Raw genomic sequence first — 21246 nt, forward strand, 5'->3', positions numbered from 1 at the left:
CTTTGACCCTCTAAGTTTACTTAGACCAAATCTGGGAATGTGTCAGGTAATCATCTACATCAGTCCTCCTCAAACTGTGGTACACGTACCACTAGTGGTACTTGGGCTCTCTCTGGCTCCGGCTCCCAGGCTGATCTACATGTAGCAGAGAGCTTGTGCTCATCTAGATAGTCATGATTCAATGGGGAGGATCATTCTCTTTGATTCGAGGAAGAAACACAGGGAGGATTCAGGGTCACCTGGTCCAGCCCTAACTATATGCTTTAGCAAAAAGGAAAGTTTGAAGCCTAATCTTGAAAGTAGAGATAGTGTCTGTCTCCTGAATCCAAACTGGAAGCTGGTTCCACAGAAGAGGGGCCTGAAAACTGAAGGCTCTGCCTCCCATTCTACTTTTAAATACTCTAGGAACAACAAGTAGGCCTGCAGAGCGAGAGCGAAGTGCTCTAATAGGCTGATATGGATATTTCTAACTTTAGAGATGTTGCACAAATGGAAGAACGCAGTCTTACATATTTGTTTAATATGTGCGTTGAAGGACATGTCCTGGTCAAAAATGACTCCAAGGTTCCTCACAGTGTTACTGGAGGCCAAGGTAATGCCATCCAGAGTAAGAATCTGCTTAGATACCATATTTCTAAGCTTTTCAGGGCCGAGTACAATAACCTCAGTTTGATCTGAATTAAGAAGCAGAAAGTTAGCAGCCATCCAGGTCTTTATGTCTTTAAGACATTCCTGCAGTTTAACTCATTGGTGTGTGTTATCTGGCTTCATGGACAGATAGAGCTGGGTGTCATCTGCATAGCAGTGTAAATGTATGCTATGTCTTCTAATGATGCTGCCTAAGGGAAGCATGTATAATGTAAACAGAATTGGTCCTAGCACTGAACCCTGTGGAACTCCATAATTAACCTCAGTGTGTGAAGAGGACTCTCCATTTACATGCACAAACTGGAGTCTATTAGATAGATATGATACAAACCACTGCAGTGCAGTACCTGTAATACCTACAGCATGTTCTAATCGCTCTAATAGGATATTATGGTCGACTATGATATAAAGGAAGGTTGGAGATTGGCCTATAATTAGCTAAGACTGCTGGGTCTAGAGATGCTTTTTGAGTAAAGGTTTAACTACAGCCAGCTTGAAGGCCTGTGGTACATAGCCGATTATTAGAGATAGGTTGATCATATTTAAGATCGAAGAATTAATTAATGGCAGGACTTCTTTGAGCAGTTTTGTAGGAATGGGGTCTAAAAGACAGGTTGATGGTTTGGAGGAAGTAATTATTAGGGTGACCATATTCTGATTTCCAAAAAAGAGGACACTTGGCCCAGTCATGACGAATTTTAATAATACTGTTTGTTTAAAGAAAATTTTAACATATTTAAATGTCTTCTCTGTGCAGTAAATGAGTGGTGAAATAAAAAAATGTCTTATAGGCTTTTACAAGTCAAGAAGTGCAAAAAAATAATTCAAAAACCTCTAGAATTAAATAACGTTACAGTAATAATACCTCCTTTGTATAAGAAAAATGACCAGTGAGGTACCAGTGAGGTATTGTGCAATGGTTTCTGCTGTCTCATTTCGCGTTTCTACCCTCAATTAATTTTTTTTGCATGCCACCATTCTTCCAGTCAAAGTACGATTGGGAATATTTTCTCTGTTCCTGGTTACTGAAGTCTGAGAAATGCCACAGTACTGGATTTTATGAAGAGCCAAAGAGTGACTTCAACTGAATGTAGCACTATGACACCATTGACAATAGCTTCAGTCTTTGTTAAAGTCTGGAAATGCTTCTTTTTTTAGCAACACACTAGTGCAATCCATGGATCTGTAGCTATTGTGACCCTTCATAGTATGAAATGCACCTTCTGCTGCAGATGCAACATCCTCGTTTTCCCAGGTGTAACAAAGAACTCCGTCAACTTACTAGATGAATTTTCGCCTCGCACAGCCTTTATATGCAGGGTGCACGTAAGTAGTCCGCAGGTGCGCATTGGTGTTTCCTTCAGGATCAAAATGATATCAAACTTGATTCTGATGATGACAGAGGGGTTAAACTGATTCAAATGACTCTTTTCTCCAACTCACATCAACTGTTTTATTTTGAAACTCTGAGTGTGTTGAAGCTGTTTCCTGGTGCAGAACCCTGAACAATTAGAAAAAGCACAATAAAAACACTTCATGTCATCTGTGTTCATGAACCTGACATCATGCAGTTCATCTTCTCACCAGCAGAGGGCCACAAACCACCATCAATGAAGAGTCCAAGGAGATGTAGTGACATCAGAGCTGTGTGTATTGATCTGATCAATATGGAAGTTCATGTTTCTTTAATTGGGTCAGTTTTAAAGAGCAGCTGTTTTTATAAAGAGACAGAAACATGAGAGATGCTGAATGTCTTTAATATTTGATACACTGAGTTATAGATTTTGTCCAGAACAGCAGCCTTTAGACTGCAGACGGCGCAGAGGCTGCTGTGTGGCTGTGGTCACAGCTGGATGGCTTCTGCTCAGGTGCTGCTTAGGAGAGCGGGCCGGCTTGGTTTGGATAAACTCCTCTTTCTTCTGAAGTTGGATCAGGTGGATCTGTCTGGACTTGTGCCATTTTACAGCTCGGTGGTGAACACCTGGCGGGCGCTGAAGGTCGCTCGTGCTCCTGACCCCAGACCTGGGATGTGGCTTTTCGAGGAGCCGCTGTTTTTTAATGACTTCATTCCCAGCACTGTGTTTTCTTCTGCTACAATATGGACCAAGTTTGTGGAGGCTGGCGTTGTCAAACTGGGTCATCTTACAAGGATGTCTCTGGGTGCACTTGGTGGTGTCACAGGCATTAAGTCCTACAGAGTGTTACAATCATTGTCAGCATCAACCAACCACTAGAGGAAGGTAGAGTGCTGCAAGCACCAACAGCAGTAGCAGCACAAACAGAGTTAAATTGACCTGCAGGCCAAAATATATGCATGCTAACCATGTACAGTGGTCGTCTCTGTCATTTCTACTACCTTATGATTAAAGACATCAGTGTGAACGCATATATATATATGTGCCCTACTCTAGGAATAATTATTAACAGGTCAACCAAACCCATCACTGTGGTTGAACTGCTGCATAAGAGACTTTGCGCTGCCCTTGGTGTAAAGCATTGATGCAGCTGCTCGGCCACTGAAACTGATTCCATTGCTGTTCTTGAGCTCATCTGAAGGCCACGTCAAGTTCAGAGGTCTGTAGGAATTGACTTTGCAGAAAGTCGGCGACTTCTGATCCTGCTCTATGACTTTACATCTCCCACCACTGTGGCTGAGTTGCTGTCATTCCCAAACACTTCCACTTTCTTATAGTTTCACTAACAGTTGACTCGGGAATATTTAGTAGGATACTTCATGAATGGGTTTTTTCCATAGGTGGTATTGTGTCGCGGCACAGCGCTGGAGTTCTGTGAGCCATTCTTTCACACAGGTAGAAGCAGGCTGCATGCACAGGTGCCTGATTTTAGACACCTGTGGACATGGAAGTGATTGGAACATAATTCAGTGGTTTGGAATGGTAAGTGAATACTTATGTGCAATATATACACATGCAGCACAGATAATTATGCCATGAAATAAGGGAAAATGTGGCATATGGTGCTCCTTTCAGCACATTTGACTGAGAAATAGTTAATAAAGTGCAGTGATGCACCGAGACAATGACGAGATGAACTCCAGCCCTGTTTGAGATGTGTTATTACACAGACGTGGAAAACAACAAAGACTCTGTGTGTAGATGCCAACATATGTCTGCATTCAAGCGGCTGGCCTACATGAAGGCCACTCTGTCCATATAGACGCCACACATCTCGGCCCCAGTGTTGGAGCACGTATCCTCCAAAGGTCCCACGTGTCTGTAACTATAAGTGACTTTATGGACCAAGAAGGTAAAGAAACCAGGAGCCGAGTTTAAGTGTAATTATGTGTGTGTGTGTGTGTGTGTCTGTGTGTGTGTGTGTGTGTGTGTGTGTGTGTGTGTCTGTGTGTGTCTGTGTGTCTGTGTGTGTGTGTGTGTGTGTGTGTGTGTGTGTGTGTGTGTGTGTGTCTGTGTGTCTGTGCATAAGAAAAACCTAACAGAGCTGTCAAGCTTTAGAAAGTTTTGCAGCAAATGTTTTTGTGACTTTTTGTGTTTTGTTTTTCATGTTTCTTTCTTTATTCAGTAAAATTATAAAACTGTTCAAAAGGATTATAAAATAAACACATCTTTCCAGTTGAATGAGATACACCCAAACAAATCACAAATTAACAATTAATTTAATCCAACTTTATATTCATTGTTTAATGCTTCTCAGAATGGACTTCAGTTGTGCACCTATTCTGTGAAATACACTGTCAGGTATCATAAGTAAGCTGCGGAGTCATCCTTCCACCATCCTGGGGCCTTTGAACCACGATGCCTGGCTGAAGGAAGCCGTCAATCTTCAGAATCCCTCTCAGAACAATTACTGAGACCTTTAAAGAGGTGCGGCTAACGATGCAATGATACAACATGCTGTCTGGATAGCAGCTGAAATAGTAGAAAAGATGTTTCTGATGATGTGTATTAGTAATCTGACACTTACAGAACCTGCAATGTCTGATAATTATGTGTGTAAAACACTTTGGTTCACTAACTTACACAGTTGAGTTCTGTTAATGTTATTTTACATTTATAATTTGTTGCAGATGTTCATGTTTTTCACGGTTAGTATTGAGTTAGTCTTCTTATGTCTCTGAGTTTATTATTTCTGCTTTGTGGTCTCCTGTCTATTAGGTCCCTTTGTGCGTTTGTCTTCGTCTACGTGTCCTCGATCAGTCTCTGTGTGTATGTCTCGATTCCTCGTTCTCTGGGTCCGTCCTGTCCTTGTGTTTCGTCCTTTGTCTCCCCACTCTGCCATGTGCTTCCATGTTTGTCCCCTGTTCTGTTGTTAAGCTTACGTGTCCTTGACATCACTTCCTCTGAGTCTCCAGGTTTTTCTTCTTTTCCATTGCGCACATTGGCCTATGAAAATACAGTGGGGCAAAAAAGTATTTAGTCAGCCACCGATTGTGCAAGTTCCCCCACCTAATATGATGACAGAGGTCAGTAATTTGCACCAGAGGTACACTTCAACTGTGAGAGACAGAATGTGAAATAAAAATCCATGAATCCACATGGTAGGATTTGTAAAGAATTTATTTGTAAATCAGGGTGGAAAATAAGTATTTGGTCAATAACAAAAATACAACTCAATACTTTGTAACATAACCTTTGTTGGCAATAACAGAGGTCAAACGTTTACTATAGGTCTTTACCAGGTTTGCACACACAGTAGCTGGTATTTTGGCCCATTCCTCCATGCAGATCTTCTCGAGAGCAGTGATGTTTTGGGGCTGTCGCCGAGCAACACGGACTTTCAACTCCCGCCACAGATTTTCTATGGGGTTGAGGTCTGGAGACTGGCTAGGCCACTCCAGGACTTTCAAATGCTTCTTACGGAGCCACTCCTTTGTTGCCCGGGCGGTGTGTTTTGGATCATTGTCATGTTGGAAGACCCAGCCTCGTTTCATCTTCAAAGTTCTCACTGATGGAAGGAGGTTTTGGCTCAAAATCTCACGATACATGGCCCCATTCATTCTGTCCTTAACACGGATCAGTCGTCCTGTCCCCTTGGCAGAAAAACAGCCCCATAGCATGATGTTCCCACCCCCATGCTTCACAGTAGGTATGGTGTTCTTGGGATGCAACTCAGTATTCTTCTTCCTCCAAACACGACGAGTTGAGTTTATACCAAAAAGTTCTACTTTGGTTTCATCTGACCACATGACATTCTCCCAATCCTCTGCTGTATCATCCATGTGCTCTCTGGCAAACTTCAGACGGGCCTGGACATGCACTGGCTTCAGCAGCGGTACACGTCTGGCACTGCGGGATTTGATTCCCTGCCGTTGTAGTGTGTTACTGATGGTGACCTTTGTTACTTTGGTCCCAGCTCTCTGCAGGTCATTCACCAGGTCCCCCCGTGTGGTTCTGGGATCTTTGCTCACCGTTCTCATGATCATTTTGACCCCACGGGATGAGATCTTGCGTGGAGCCCCAGATCGAGGGAGATTATCAGTGGTCTTGTATGTCTTCCATTTTCTGATGATTGCTCCCACAGTTGATTTTTTCACACCAAGCTGCTTGCCTATTGTAGATTCACTCTTCCCAGTCTGGTGCAGGTCTACAATACTTTTCCTGGTGTCCTTCGAAAGCTCTTTGGTCTTGGCCATGGCGGAGTTTGGAGTCTGACTGTTTGAGGCTGTGGACAGGTGTCTTTTATACAGATGATGAGTTCAAACAGGTGCCATTCATACAGGTAACGAGTGGGGGACAGAAAAGCTTCTTACAGAAGACGTTACAGGTCTGTGAGAGCCAGAGATTTTCCTTGTTTGAGGTGACCAAATACTTATTTTCCACCCTGATTTACCAATAAATTCTTTACAAATCCTACCATGTGGATTCATGGATTTTTTTTTCACATTCTGTCTCTCACAGTTGAAGTGTACCTCTGGTGCAAATTACTGACCTCTGTCATCATTTTAAGTGGGGGAACTTGCACAATCGGTGGCTGACTAAATACTTTTTTGCCCCACTGTATACCACACCATGCACATCATAACATGTTGTGTTATGATGTGTTATGATGTGCATGTAGTAATCTGTTTGGATGTGCTCAGGAAAAGAACGATTATTTTCTTGCACAAAATAGCCCTGATGGCATCAGCTGACCCCCACACAGCCTCATTCATGAATTTAATTCAATTCAATTTTATTTATACAGCACCAAATCACAACAAGTTGCCTCAAGGTGCTTTATATTGTAAGGTAGACCCTACAATAATACATGCAGAGAAAAACCCAACAATCATATGACCCCCTATGAGCAAGCACTTTGGCGACAGTGGGAAGGAAAAACTCCCTTTTAACAGGAAGAAACCTCCAGCAGAACCAGGCTCAGGGAGGGGCGGGGCCATCTGCTGTCATTGGTTGGAGTGAGAGAAGGAAGACAGGATAAAAGACATGCTGTGGAAGAGAGACAGAGATTAATAACAGATATGATTCAATGCAGAGAGGTCTGTTAATACATAGTGAGTGTCAGGGGTTGCAGTGTGGATGAGGGAAGGAGGACCCAAACGTTGGACTCACGGGTAGGTGAAGGTTGGTGTTTAATGCAGACGGAGTGAACAAAAAGAACAGAAGCAGGAAATGGCTGAACGACTGACTGACGGAACTGAACATAGGACAACCTAACAGCGACAATGACTCAACCCTGGACTGTTGTAACTGAGGGACACAGGCTTGAATGATGAATGATGAGCGATTAGAGACAGGTGAGTGAACAGCTGATCATAATGAACTAATGATAAATGGGAAGAGAACTAGAACATAATGCACACAGAGTAAGGCTAACACAATAAAACAGGAAGTGGAACATACAGAAGATAAACAGTGAACATGACCCAGTGAGTGAGAAAGGTGACTTAAGAAGAAACACCCAGTGCATCATGGGAATCCCCCGGCAGCCTATGCCTATTGCAGCATAACTAAGGGAGGATTCAGGGTCACCTGGTCCAGCCCTAACTATATGCTTTAGCAAAAAGGAAAGTTTGAAGCCTAATCTTGAAAGTAGAGATAGTGTCTGTCTCCTGAATCCAAACTGGAAGCTGGTTCCACAGAAGAGGGGCCTGAAAACTGAAGGCTCTGCCTCCCATTCTACTTTTAAATACTCTAGGAACAACAAGTAGGCCTGCAGAGCGAGAGCGAAGTGCTCTAATAGGGTGATATGGTACTACAAGGTCATTGAGATAAGATGGGGCCTGATTATTTAAGACCTTGTATGTGAGCAGCAGGATTTTGAATTCTGGATTTAACAGGAAGCCAAAACAGGAGAAATCTGCTCTCTCTTTCTAGTCCCTGTCAGGACTCTTGCTGCAGCATTTTGGATTAGCTGAAGGCTTTTCAGGGAGTTTTTAGGACTTCCTGATAATAATGAATTACAGTCGTCCAGCCTGGAAGTAATAAATGCATGAACTAGTTTTTCAGCGTCACTCTGAGACAGGATATTTCTAACTTTAGAGATGTTGCACAAATGGAAGAACGCAGTCTTACATATTTGTTTAATATGTGCATTGAAGGACATGTCCTGGTCAAAAATGACTCCAAGGTTCCTCACAGCGTTACTGGAGGCCAAGGTAATGCCATCCAGAGTAAGAATCTGCTTAGATACCATATTTCTAAGCTTTTCAGGGCCGAGTACAATAACCTCAGTTTGATCTGAATTAAGAAGCAGAAAGTTAGCGGCCATCCAGGTCTTTATGTCTTTAAGACATTCCTGCAGTTTAACTCATTGGTGTGTGTTATCTGGCTTCATGGACAGATAGAGCTGGGTGTCATCTGCATAGCAGTGTAAATGTATGCTATGTCTTCTAATGATGCTGCCTAAGGGAAGCATGTATAATGTAAACAGAATTGGTCCTAGCACTGAACCCTGTGGAACTCCATAATTAACCTCAGTGTGTGAAGAGGACTCTCCATTTACATGCACAAACTGGAGTCTATTAGATAGATATGATACAAACCACTGCAGCGCAGTACCTGTAATACCTACAGCATGTTCTAATCGCTCTAATAGGATATTATGGTCTCGAACGCTGCACTGAGGTCTAGCAGGACAAGCACAGAGATGAGTCCACTGTCAGAGGCCATAAGAAGATCATTTGTAACCTTCACTAAAGCTGTTTCTGTGCTGTGATGAGCTCTGAAACCTGACTGAAACTCTTCAAATAAACCTCTGCAGATGATCTGTTAGCTGTTTGACAACTACTCTTTCAAGGATGTTTGATATAAAGGAAGGTTGGAGATTGGCCTATAATTAGCTAAGACTGCTGGGTCTAGAGATGCTTTTTGAGTAAAGGTTTAACTACAGCCAGCTTGAAGGCCTGTGGTACATAGCTGATTATTAGAGATAGGTTGATCATAGTGCTTTACAACTTGAACATTACGGCTAACGGGTGGACTTTCCTGTTTCAGGGCAGCTAGCCAAACGATGAGCCAGTTACTACTAAAGAGAAAGAATGAAATCCTTGCTCTGTTTACTTATTGTTGCTGCCGGGGTAGAACAAAAGTGACCCCTAAACTGGTTTCTATTCCGCTGAGTTTTGGGTTCTTTTATTAATTAGCTTTCACTAGCTGGGCCCACATCATCTTATGATTGACAGTGTTTTGGTAGGTAAAGGTTTTGGTAGGTAAAGGTGAATGGCTTTGACATGAAGTGAGCTGCGGTTTGGGGAAGGCCTCAAAGGGGGCTGGGGGCTCCCGGGCCTGGCAGATCCCCGTGTACTAAATAGAAAGGAAGAAGTTAAAGAATTGAAAACGAGGAGGGAGGGTGGGGCACCTAAACGAAAATGCCCAGCTTCCAGAACTGGGGGAACCTCTACAGATGACAACTGGAAGGAGCGTATTTGGAGACGTGGTCCCGCTCCTGAAATTGCGATACATAATCTCCAACACATAAACTGATGTTGACCACCAGTAATCAGCCAACCCAGTGGTGTAAGGTTCCTGACTGACTGAATATGGTGCTAAACATGTTCCAAAAGCACTGATTTCTAAAATCCAGCTCTTGAGAGCAGGGCTCCATGATGTAAATCGGCCTTAATACATGTAGTGGTTCATGCTAACTTTAAAGACCTTATAGTACCGTATGACCCCAATAGAGCTCTTAACTCTTAGACTGCGTCTATAGTTCAAAGTTTATAGTTAGGGCGTGATCAGGTGACCCTGAATCCTCCCTTAGTTACCCTACAACATGCTTGTCTCACCCCTTGACCATGTGCTTACACACCACTCTGTATTTACTCATTAGTTAAGCCGAGTTCTTGCTCGTAGGGAGTCATTTGATTGAGTCTGTATGACTGTAGGGTTTTTACCTTACAATATACTGTACTATAGAAACATGTAGAAATGGAGATGAAACTGCAAGCTCGAGCACTCATCACTACATTTGTTACTCCTGAAGATCAGAAGAGGATTTAATAGGTCTACCTTTGTGTTAGCATGTTGTCTTTACAGATGTTACAAAGAGTGCATGGCAGCAGTTTTTTGTGCACTTTATTCACATGCTCGTCCTTCAGTAGCAGAGGCGAGCTCTTTCCTGCTGTGTAACACTGTGCACAGGAGGAACGCCGAAAATACTGCCAGAATGGTTTTTCTGCTCATGGATCCATCCAGCACCTTCAGCTCAGAGTGATGCTTCACCTTATTTTATAGTGTTGTTATTGATTACCATTGTGTTTGTCAGTGGTGCATAAAATTAACACTGTGTTATAGGGGCATGGATTTCTGTCAGCCCTTGACAAGATAACCCTTTATTGGATGACTGCTCCTAATTTGTTTTTGTTTATTCAGAAGTATAAAGTAACATTCAGCAAGCCCCAATAATAAACCTATTACTGCAAATCCTAGCTGCACCATTGACAACCGCTAATCTTTGCTGCCCCTAATTACATCAGGATTCTCAGTCTTAATTAACCAATCTTTACAGCATTTTACCTGCTTAATGCTGCACTCGACAAACTGCATTTGCTGAAAAGGACTTTGCAGTTTTCTGTTTCTGAAACAAATGTTTTCACTGTTTTCTTGCAGTAGAACAAGAAATAATAAAAAAGTACTAATGAGAGTGTTTTCAGGATGCATCACAAGTCAAGTTTGTCAGAACCCAAGATACTGATTGTGGAGTATCATGTGTATATAAATGCATTTGGTAACACAAACATTTGTACAGAACAATGGAAAGGTTGCGTTAAACGCATGTTTTTATTTCTAAATGCACCACAAGTCAAATGGTAAACCCAGAAAATCCATCACAACAGTTTTTGACACATTTTTACCCCTGAGCACCACACGCCAGTGTCCCAGAATGCACTGGATGTATTCAAACAAAGGGAAACATTTACAGCTTTGCACACAACTCATAACGCAGTCATTGTCTAAAAACTACAAGCAGAGCATATCATAGATCAAATACAATACATGTTATTTGGTTACATTTTTCCTGCATGCGGAGGTGTTGCTTTCTCTTTGGTTCTCTGCTCTCGATGAGCTCAAAATCAAGTGAGTGTGAAATGTTTCAGCCACGCAGTTATCTGAGCTGCTGAAGCACCTCGAGGCCATTGTTGTTGTGTTTGGATGCAAATAAAACAGAATTAAACGATGTAGTGGGCATCATCCTACAGGATGCTAAGAAAGAGACAGTCTCACTGGTCCTGGAGCGTCTCCACGCTAGTTTCACGTGTCCGTGGCTGCGATTTGTTTAGTTACAACAGTTAAAAACCCCCAAAAAACCCAGTTAAACGACAGCAGGTAGCAGTGAATGTTCTTAGAATTATTAAGGTTTAAAACAAATTATATTTGTGGTTCAGGACCCACAATTAAACATACAGAGATATTATATTTTTGATTTAATACAAAGTATTGATTGCAACACTCTATTAGCTCCCAGTGAGTCACATCTTTCTGTACTGCGTTTGTGTCTTTGCCATTTTTGCCATCATTAAATCTGAAATATAGACACAACTACATGCTTACATTCCACGAACTCTTCATATGTTGCTTTGAAATGAATGAGGAGGAATCTGAGGGTAACATTCCTAAATGTGATGGGACTGAAGTGAATATCTGGGAATGTTAGCTCAGTTTCACCAAACAGATGTGATGTGAAGTACTCAAAAAGAACAATGTTACTGCTGTGCTGGTTAATGATGACAGGCAAAAAGCAACAAACACAAAAATGTTCTTCCTCATTTTGCTCAGATGTTTCTGTCGTCTGTGGGACGTTACTGAAACCTGTAGCATCACCCAGCCTGGCCTGTACGTGGAAGTAAATGATGCAAATACTCCAAACTGTTGTTGTTCTCTGCTTGGAGCCACTGAAACGTCCTCTGATCATGTTTGAAGCAAATGCATCATAATGATAACTGAGTGAATCTGAGATAAACATCAAAAACATCTTTATGCGAGTGCTGAAGTTTAAGCAATTATAGCATTTCATGATGTCTTTAGTGTTTGTCAGCACTGCAGGAGACAATTTTAGGCTGATATCAGCTTGAATTACAACAATTTCCCTGCTATAAATATGGACGATAAATGTAAAGCTGCGTCATTCTGAGAAAGATGCAAGATCCCAAATTCATTTCTGCAGTTTCTTACAATCAGTCACAAAAAGTATCACATGAACACATATTTATATCTAAAACACCTTTTACACTTGTGCCACCATCATTTCTTCTTTCTGTTCATTTTCATCTGGATTCTTTTGGTATAACGTAAAAAAGCTCTGTAAACTTGCTGGTTCATAAATACATGGATATGAAAGTTGCCATGTAGACGTGATTGTTGGCACGTTGTATAATGAATGAGGTAGATGTGTGTCTCTTGTTTAATCATGTAAAATGTGAAAAAAACCCAGCGATCCACTGAACTAAAACAGTAATAACAAAGTAAATGTATGAGGTATATTTTGTATTAATCCTTTGTCTGTATGTAGGTGGTTTGGTGAAGTTTTGCCAACGAGCATCAGCGAGAGTGATGATACAGGATCAAACATACACTTGCTTTAACAGACGTACTAGAAACAACACTTCAGCGTGTGTCCACTGCCTTTCACGATGAACAAAGGTCTTTATGAAGACACCAGAGCATTATTTTAAAACAGAAACCCAAAATAAAACCACGTTTGACTCATGACTGCTCTGTTACCTGTATTTGCCTCCTGCTCACCTACTGCCTGCCAACTGAACTGCTGCTCGTTCTCGTCACAGTCGTTTCCTCTGAGGACTTTCAGTCAGCCCAACAGCATCACACCATCTCTGCATCTACAGTATATCTACATCAACCTCAGCACAGACTTTACACGTATGGTTTTGTCAGAAGAGCTTCCAAAATCTTACTCAGGGTAAAAATCACGCTCAACATAAAGTGCAATATTTGCCCTCAGAACAACACGTTCATTACTTTAATGTAAGCTGTGCCCAACATCCTGAAAGCAGAGAGGACACAAACACGCCTGCTTTCTAATTACGTTTACATATTTACTAAACAAACGATGAATCGCATGATGGAGACGTGTTCTGGTTATGGTGGAGACACAAACACACTGAACAGCAGCTCTTTGCACTTGAACAGCTACAGTGGGATTTCCCCAAATTTGAGGCTCTCTGTAGTGTCAAGATGCAGCTTTAATACGTATTGGAGTGGTTATTATACTTACATAGTACACACCTTAGGCAGCTATCATATTATTATACACTACAGCAAACTCAGGCTATTGCTAGTTTGGTACCAGCTGGTTTGGGGAAACCTAACAAACGAATTATTCAAATGAATTGTGTAGCTGATCTTTGTGTTGTGAACAACATGGCTTTGAGACACGCTGTGCTTATAGGACTGTTAGCGGGTGGACAGAGCCATGCAGTAGAGAGGAAAGTAAACACATCACTTTAACTCCAGCGTGTGAACGAACACCAGTCTTTGAGTATCTGTTTATCTAATGAACCAGATGGTTTTCACCTCTGATGTGCTTCTTGTTTTTGCATCAGTCCCTCATGTATCCACTGTAAACAGTCCGTTTCTGAGGTTTGTCACAATGTTACAAAAACCAAAACCACGGTTTCAGCTGCAACATCATTTCAGCGCGGGGGTACGAGTCTTTGGCTCACTGTGGTGGTATGTTGAGTTGATGAGTGAACTTTTCCACACTAACTAGATGTGTTTGAGGACATGAACAATGTTCTGTCACACAGGTTAAAAGTGGGGGGCAGGTAGATGTCTATATGCAACAGTTGCTTTTTAATCAGTGCTTTGCTCACCTGTGGATGTGGAGTAAACCACAACTGAAATAAACTGGAGTTAATCTGATGATTTAGTAACATGGTTCTTCTCACTGGGACTGGAGGGGGAGGTGAGAAGAAGTGGAGGGTCAGGGGGAGGTGTTTCGGTGTCCATGGAGAGAAGAAGAAGAGGACGAGGAGGATGAGGAGGGCTGGAACTTTGTAGGGCTGCTTCTTCCCTGAGTCTGACAGCCATGATGCTTCCCATGGTGTCCTGCCATCCCTGCTATGGGCGACTGCCGAGCAAACAGGACGCCTGTGGAGAAACATCGAGCCCAAGTTAGCCTTGAACTCTGCGCTGTCCTAACATCAGATTTCAGAGCGTGTTTGTTTCAGACGCTTTTATAAAGCATGAAAGGATTTATTTTGGTATCCCTCACAGGTAATATCAAAAAAGATGAAGTGGGTTTTGGATCTGACCAGAGAATGAAATTCACAGGCTGACAAAAACATAGTTTTGTTTGTTTTAACAAGCAAAAGGAATAATCTGACATAACTTACAGCAATAGTAGTTAGGACTGGGCGATATGACCCAAAATTCATATCTCGATATTCTCTAGCTGGATGGAGATATACGATATATATCTCGATATTTTTTAAAGCCATAAAGTAAGAACAAAAAGAGAGTTCTTGGTCAAAGCTGTGTCCCAGATCTCACACAGGCACCTTTATTAACATGCAGCGTAGATGTAGATGAAGAAATTACTCAGAGTTATCAACGTTTATTAAATAATAATGCTCCATAAATAAAATACACCAATGTTGTTTTTGTGCATAACACAGAGCAGAGCAGCTATCTGAACGCTGCTCCAACAGAGGTCGATCATCTTGTTAATAATTTCACCTCCTCACTACGTACGACTCTGGATACTGTAGCTCCTGTGAAAACGAAGGTCTCTAATCAGAAGTACCTGACTCCGTGGTATAATTCTCAAACACGTACCCTAAAGCAGATGACTCGTAAGCTGGAGAGGAAATGGCGTGTCACAAATTTAGAGGATCATCATTTAGCCTGGAGAAATAGTTTGTTGCTTTATAAGAAAGCCCTCCGCAAAGCCAGAACATCTTACTATTCATCACTGATTGAAGAAAATAAGAACAACCCCAGGTTTCAAAAAGTCAGAGCTCTGTTGAGCCAACCATCCCTTTATTCTGTCTCAGAGTGATGCTGAAAAATTGCTTCATGCATTTATTACTTCCAGGCTGGACGACTGGATTCATAATTATCAGGAAGTCCTAAAAACTCCCTGAAAAGCTTTCAGTTAATCCAAAATGCTGCAGCAGGAGTCCTATGTCTCTGCACTGAATCATATCTGTTATTAACCGCTGTCTCTCTTCCACAGCATGTCTTTATCCTGTCTTCCTTCTCTCACTCCAACCAATCACAGCAGATGCCCCCCCCCCCCCCCTCCCTGAGCCTGGTTCTGCTGGAGGTTTCTTCCTGTTCAAAGGGAGTTTTTCCTTCCCACTGTCGCCAAAGTGCTGCTCATAGGGGGTCATATGATTGTTGGGTTTGTCTCTGTATGTATTATTGTAGGGTCTACCTTACAATATAAAGCACCTTGAGGCGACTTGTTGTGATTTGGTGCTGTGTAAATAAAATTGAATTGAATTAAATTCGTGAATGAGGCTGTGTGGGGGTCAGCTGATGCCATCAGGGCTATTTTGTGCAAGAAAATAATCGTTCTTTTCCCGAGCACATCCAAACAGATTACTACATACACATCATAACACAACATGTTATGATGTGCATGGTGTAGTATATTTTCATAGGCCAATGTGCGCAATGGAAAAGAAGAAAAACCTGGAGACGCAGAGGAAGTGATGTCAAGGACACGTAAGCTTAACAACAGAACAGGGGACAAACATGGAAGCACATGGCAGAGTGGGGAGACAAAGGACGAAACACAAGGACAGGACGGACCCAGAGAACGAGGAATCGAGACATACACACAGAGACTGATCGAGGACACGTAGACCAATCACGGCAGATGGCCCCGCCCCTCCCTGAGCCTGGTTCTGCTGGAGGTTTCTTCCTGTTAAAAGGGAGTTTTTCCTTCCCACTGTCACCAAACTGCTTGCTCATAGGGGGTCATATGATTGTTGGGTTTGTCTCTGCATGTATTATTGTAGGGTCGACCTTACATATAAAGCACCTTGAGGCGACTGTTGTTGTGATTTGGTGCTGTATAAATAAAACTGAATTGAACAAGATTTAGCAGAGCGAGACTGCAGTGACACATTCAACCTGTTCAGTGCTGAAAAAATAGCAAATTTTTGCTTCTCACTTGATTGGCAGACACTGTGGACACTGAAATCTACCGGTAATTGCAAATGACCAGTTAGCAGGGACCCCTCACCAGCTACGATCCTTCAGATATGTTAGAGGCCAGTTTGAAGCATAAGTTGATCTTTGGTCTTTGTACAAGTTTGAGGTCCAGTGAAAGAGGATCCACAGAGTGATCTGAGAATAGCAGCTGGAAGCTCTGTGGAGAACTTCAGAGAGCTTAGAGACGATAGCACGATGATATGAATGGGCTATGTTAAAGGAGAGATGCAGTAATTACTACAAGGCACAAGCTCCCTGTATCCACACACAGACAGAAAATAAACCTTCAAATTCACAGGCCCAATTTTGAGATATTTAACTTTTTTAACACTATTGGACTGCCACTTCATTACGATGGATTTTATAGCAAAGACATCAAATTGTGTAGAGGACTAAGCACCAGGGTGCTCCTATAACTTATTGAATTTCCTGCCTGCAATTACATCAGCAAACGGCCCCTCTATTTACCTGTGTAGACAACTCCATTTATTTCTATTGACATGTTGATGCTGCTAATGCCGTTGGTAGACAGGTTCAATGCAGTCTCTTGTCTATCATCTGTCAAGAGAAGGGGCACAGAAGGAGAGAGAAAAAAACTCAATATGAGCATTTAGAAAAGGAACGGAAGAAGCAAGAAGAGTATTGGTGATAATTCAGAGAGTGACAGGATAAGGAGAGCTTTATTAAAGAGTTCTGGGGAGAAAGAACTGTCAAAAGATGGCACAGCTATTTCTGCATGTCAATTATGGATGAATCCTATCACAACACAGTCGGAAAACTTGGCCAGGTTCTTAAATGACAGAAATGTCGTTAACTTTTGCCATTTCAGAACGGAAACCAGCAGAAAGAAAGCGTAGCGTGTCAATAGTACTCTAAAACAAAACCTGAAAGCAAATAAAATAAACTTTTAACTGAACAAAATCGTCCTCAGAGAACAGACGAGCCGTGCACACGGTGATCTCAGCTGGTGGCTGCTGCACTAAAACATCTGTAAACACAAATTTATCCATTTGAGAGACAATAATAATAGTTTTCAGTGTAATCTTAAATAACAGGGTTTGCTTTTGACAGAGCTGGATGGCCGGTGTGGGAATTAACCTCATTCTTCCATCACCTATCAAATTCAAGGCAGCTATTATGACTAATATGTGCGAGGCACTGGTGCACACAGAAATGATATCACACTTGAGTAGCTGGGCCTCTCATTCTTCCTTTAACCGCTATCATTAAGTCATATGTGACTTATGGATTTTCATGAGCCGCGCTGGCTGCAGCCGAAGCCACGGCAGGAGGGCGTACTCACTCATGATCAGCACGAGAAAAACATCTCGAGTCTGATGAGTCTGTAATGACGTGTTACATGATGAATTCTGTGCATGTTAGTGGTTCAGGTATTTCACCGTTTGCTGTTTGTGACACATTTTTGAGTTGGGCTCAGATTTACACTCAAATCAGCCTCAAATATGTTTCTACAAACATAAAGTGAGCAGATCACACTGTATTAGTAACAATAGTTAAATTCCCATCTGAGTGAACATCTGTTATGTGAAATGTTCATTCATGCTAACCACCTCTTACCGTGTCTCCATGTTCAAGGTTCAGAAATGTCCTAAAACAGCTGGACTCATCATTCCTGACAAATGTTAATAAATGTGTTTGTTTGGGGCTACGTCACCTGGTAGTGCCACAAAACACCTTTAACAGCAACACCATGTGAGTACGACCCTGCTCCATGTTAAACGCTTTGTTACTAAAATACTTCAGATTGTATCAGGATTTTGTAAAATATCACATTTAAACATGATCATGAAGCACTGAACAGATGATGAAGTAGGAGCTTAAACAGCAAATTTAACTATGTTAAGGGAAACAGAATGAACAAGAAGAAAAACCTTCTTAGTACACAAAATTAGTGTGAATGGAAAGGAACGGCCTACACAACTAACACATCTAATTGTAGGATTTCTTTGCGACAATAAAAGGAACACAGGCTGCAACAGTGCTAAGCTATAGGAAATCTATTTCTTTGTCCATTTAGGTTCTTGCAGAGGCTTCAGTGGACAGCAGATTACGTTAGATAGTATTATATCCACGAGCATCTGAAGCATCTTAATTGACCCTTTTTAGTGTCCTTAGAAGTTTCATTGCCAAAGCCACGCAAAGAGACGGCTGTGACAGGACACAGAGGTCATGCCCTCAACACTGTTTTGGAAATTTAGAAGTTTACATTGTGAAATTAAAGACTTTACTTAAACTGGTTTTAACTGGAAAATGAAATGAAGAAATGACAAAGACGCACATACAACACCAACCAAAGAGCATGCACTCAAACCTTAAATGACTGTTCTTACCTCTGTTGTTAAGTTTGATGTTGAGGGGTAGCTGGGAGGCCATCGCCAGCAGGTTTTGCTGCAGGGCATGCTGCATGATCCTCTGCTGCTCCATCATCATCTTCTTCTGTGGCGGCTCGCCACTGTCCAGTTTCTCTCTCAGCTGTTCCAGAGCGGCTGTCTGGACGGCCATGGCTGCAGCAGGATGGCTGCTGGGAGTCATGGGCAGAGCCACCTGCCTGGACAGGCAGCTGGCAATCATGGGTTCCTCTGGAGGAAAAAACCAACAAAAAAGCCAATATATGATCTGTCCCTGCTCTTATACAATATTTACATTAATATACATACTGATGAAAACAGGCTCCTCTAATCACCTGTCCAAATTTCATTTTAACACATAAATGATTTGACACAATAGTTCTTATTAAAAATGTGATCTATAAATAGATCCTCTTTGGTTGCTCACATAAAGAACAAACATTTCATATTTGATACATTGTTTCCTTTTCTTTCTTCCGTGGATTTACATTATAGATGAATTCACAACAATCTGACACATTTGTATTTGTTTGTTTCTATTTACTGAAGTATATTTAAGTAAACGTTTTGGGCTTTGCATTATGTGGCAGAGTATCACAGGAAGGCCGTGCAGCACACAGCCCACCAGCAGCCTGCAGCTGGAAGAAGTGTAGTGAAAAAGTATCTTTAGTGTTGTATCAGTTATTACAGTATAAAACTGACAGGCAGAACAAAACGGGGAGAAATAAAATAAAAGGATTGAGACAAACAGAAAAACACGATGTATCACCGACTGCTGCACCTGTAAGAACAAAACAAAGAAAGAAAAAAAACACAGTACCTGGAAAAGAAAACGATGAAAATGCACAGATACACAAATCAACAAGAGTGTTGGAAGCAACAATAACCCCCCACCCACGGAGCCAGAGGCACACAGACAAAGATCCAGGACATCTCGACCTCCAACAGTACCAATGTCTAAGATGCACATAGCAGTGAATGGCTGAATACTGCAGCAGCCCCACCCACCAACCCCTGGGTAATGAACCTGCCCTCCAAGGCTCCATGTGTATGGTGACATGTTGTGAACCGCAGTGACTATAGTTAAAAAGGCCCACTGCCCACTATAGTAATAATATTAATATATAATATTGTAAAGCTATTGTAAATATGGAGTTGCAGCCCAAAAGAGCAGGTTGGACTCAAGTGCATGACTCAGAAGGTGAAAATTCAGTGCGTTCATTTACAGTGCATATATTTACACAACAACACTATCCAAAAGGGGAATCGTGCTCCAGGGGTCCAGGGAGGAAGGGACATCCATTTGGCTCACGACACCAGGGAAGGGAATCCAGGAATCTGCGTAGGACAAGCACATGGAGGAGAAAGAGCCACAGCTTAACTGTGTACTTCAACATACAGCAAAGAACGGCAGCCAGCCACTACTTTAAGCAGTTGCTGCTAATAAGATCATTGGGATCAGGAGGGTGACTGCCCCAGGTGTGTCAGGTCTCACCCATGCACACAGAGAGAAAGCTGAGCCAGAGAGACAGATAGAAAACAAACCCAAAGAAATCAATCAGGGAGGACTGAGGGACCATGACAGTACACACCCTGCCGGCAGTGGCACTTCCTAATCATGTTTTTATCCAGAACTGGGGCCTGTGGAAGCCAGGACGGAGCTGAGCTGTATCCCTTCCATCCATGGATGCCTCTCCCGTGGTGTCTGAAATCCATAATCCATGTAACTCAGAAGGCAGGTTGCCCATCAATGACTCTGCTGGCGGTGGTGGTCTGAAGGATGGGCACAACGGACTGGAAAAAACACATTTTAATTGGGAATCATGAAAGACTTTGTGGATTTCTATGTTGTGGGGTCATTTGAGATGGGCAGACACATGGTTAACCATGGAATCTAACTCTAAAGGCCCAATAAATTTAGGGGGCAGTTGTTTGTATTTTGAAAAGACGGGTAAAACCATGAGTGGAGAGCCAAACCTTTGGACCAGGACAGTAGATGGCTGCTGGGATTCTGCTGCGATCGGCTAGGTGCTTATTTTGTTCCTGGTGGCACAGGTGGCTTTCAAGAGGCAGCGGCATCTGCGGAGATGCAGTTGGACTGAGTGCTCACCTTCACCAGATCAAAAGAGTGGAGGCTGGTATCCGAGAGATGACTTAAAGGGACATAGTCCGGTTGATGAAGAAGGCGTGGTATGGGCATATTCTATTCAGGCCAGCTGGGAGCTCTAAGTGGACTGATTAGAAGAAGCAATGCAGCACAGGACGGCCTCCAATACCTGATTTGCTGCTTAGCTGTTCGTCTGAGGATAAAGCCAGAGAACAGACTGACCTTGGCATTGAGTGCAGTGCAGAACTCTCATCAGACTTGTGAAGCGAATGCAGAAGTATTCTGCAGTCAGACACTATGTCCAGAGGGAAGCCGGAAAACATGGTCGAGGAGGAGTTGCATGATCTTTAATGCAGAGGGAAACTTGGGCAGAGCAACAAAGTGGAGAAGTGATCAATAGTGGTAAGTACTGCTGTGTTATTTACCTAGAGGAGTTAACCAGTGACAAAGGTCAAGAGCTATATGGGACTATGGGTGAGCGGTGTAGGTAGAGGCTTTAAAGAGGGCATGAAACACTAAGCCATAT

At 42.3% G+C, this 21246-nt stretch overlaps 1 pseudogene across 1 annotated transcript; it reads right to left on the minus strand.

Moving 5' to 3' along the window:
• Window positions 1-14004: 14004 nt before the first annotated feature.
• Window positions 14005-19790, minus strand: LOC113034034 (AT-rich interactive domain-containing protein 3A pseudogene; annotated as a pseudogene). The gene is made up of 3 exons (XR_013912636.1): window positions 18596-19790; window positions 16713-16802; window positions 14005-14171 (listed from the first exon to the last, which is right to left on the minus strand). The product of XR_013912636.1 is annotated as an AT-rich interactive domain-containing protein 3A pseudogene (transcript).
• Between the last annotated feature and the right edge of the window lie 1456 nt (window positions 19791-21246).

Source organism: Astatotilapia calliptera, chromosome 12 (assembly GCF_964374335.1).
Source record: "Astatotilapia calliptera chromosome 12, fAstCal68.1, whole genome shotgun sequence".
In the NCBI taxonomy this organism is placed as follows: Eukaryota; Metazoa; Chordata; class Actinopteri; order Cichliformes; family Cichlidae; genus Astatotilapia; species Astatotilapia calliptera.